Source organism: Frankliniella occidentalis, unplaced genomic scaffold (genome assembly GCF_000697945.3).
Source record: "Frankliniella occidentalis isolate FOCC.00 unplaced genomic scaffold, Focc_3.1 Scaffold20, whole genome shotgun sequence".
NCBI classification, from domain to species: domain Eukaryota; kingdom Metazoa; phylum Arthropoda; class Insecta; order Thysanoptera; family Thripidae; genus Frankliniella; species Frankliniella occidentalis.
Genome location: NW_026267150.1, coordinates 547,450 through 548,641, shown reverse-complemented (window position 1 = coordinate 548,641; position 1,192 = coordinate 547,450).

Sequence of the window (1,192 nt, the reverse complement as noted above, 5' to 3'; positions counted from 1 at the left end):
TGTACAGTACCGAGACGAGCGTGAGGGAGGCCTCTGGCACGGCCAGGATGGCGGCGACGATGACCGGCAGCAGGGATCGCAGCAGGGTGCGCGCGGCGCTCGCAGGGGACGCCGCCATGCCGCCCACTCCCACTGTGATGGCGCCGCGGGGCGGACGCTGCCGCCGCCCCGTCAGCAGCCCCCTCCTCCTGCCCTGACCCTGGCCTCGGCCCCACGGGCGATAGCGGCAAGGAAGGAACTGGCGTGAAATTGCACTCTCTCTCCTCGACTGGGTGAACTTTGTTTCACTCTGCGAGTGCGCGATGAGTTACATACTTTCTGTGCCATTTCACACGATTTTTTCCAGTGTAGAGTTGATGCTGCAGATTTGCAGTGCAACAGCAATGTGGGCCACTGCCAGCAATATATGTGTCGCACAGGCGGTGCGGAGGGAGAATGTGGCATTTCGTGGAAATCTGAGGTCTGGTTGACAAACTCCGCCCTTTTCGAGGCATCTGCGCGGTCAGGGTCAGGGGGGCCACAGAGGGTTGGGGAGGGCGCAGGGGGGGGGGGGGCTTACAAGGGGGGCGCTGGCGCTGTTTTGCAGCCACACACGTGGACATGGGCAACGTGTCTCGTGTCCGTTACCGAGTATGTAATGGGGACACCAGCCACGACAGCAGTGATAAATAGGGCGATGTTGTGAGTCTCAGGTGCGCCGCGCCGTATCTGCACTGACGATGTTGCAGGGGTGGGAGCGTCCTAAGTGTACTGATGATGCATCCATACATTCTGTGAGTACAAGGAAGGAGGGGTTAAACGGGCGGCAATCGGATCGACAGTTGGCTTTTCAAAATAAAAACCCGGAAGTGTAGGCAACCCGCAAAATGTTACCCCTCCATCACCCGTGTTGGCCAGAGCCGCACCTGGGGGCGGCGGCAGGGCTCGGGGACGGGGCAGATGGAGGGGCGGAGGGTCCGCAGAAGGGGCAGAGGGGGGCTCCGGGGGCTCCCATGGCCGTCGGTACATGAATGCCGGGGCGGCCCAGGAGCGGCCTCGCTCAAGGTCCGGGCCCTCCCGGTCTCTCCGGGGAAGACAATAGGGACGGGAAACTCTCCCTCGTCGCGTCGACCTTTCCCAGACCAGCTGGACACATGGATTGGATTAGGAGCAGGAAACAGGTAAATCACCAGTCCATCTCGCCACCGGGGAC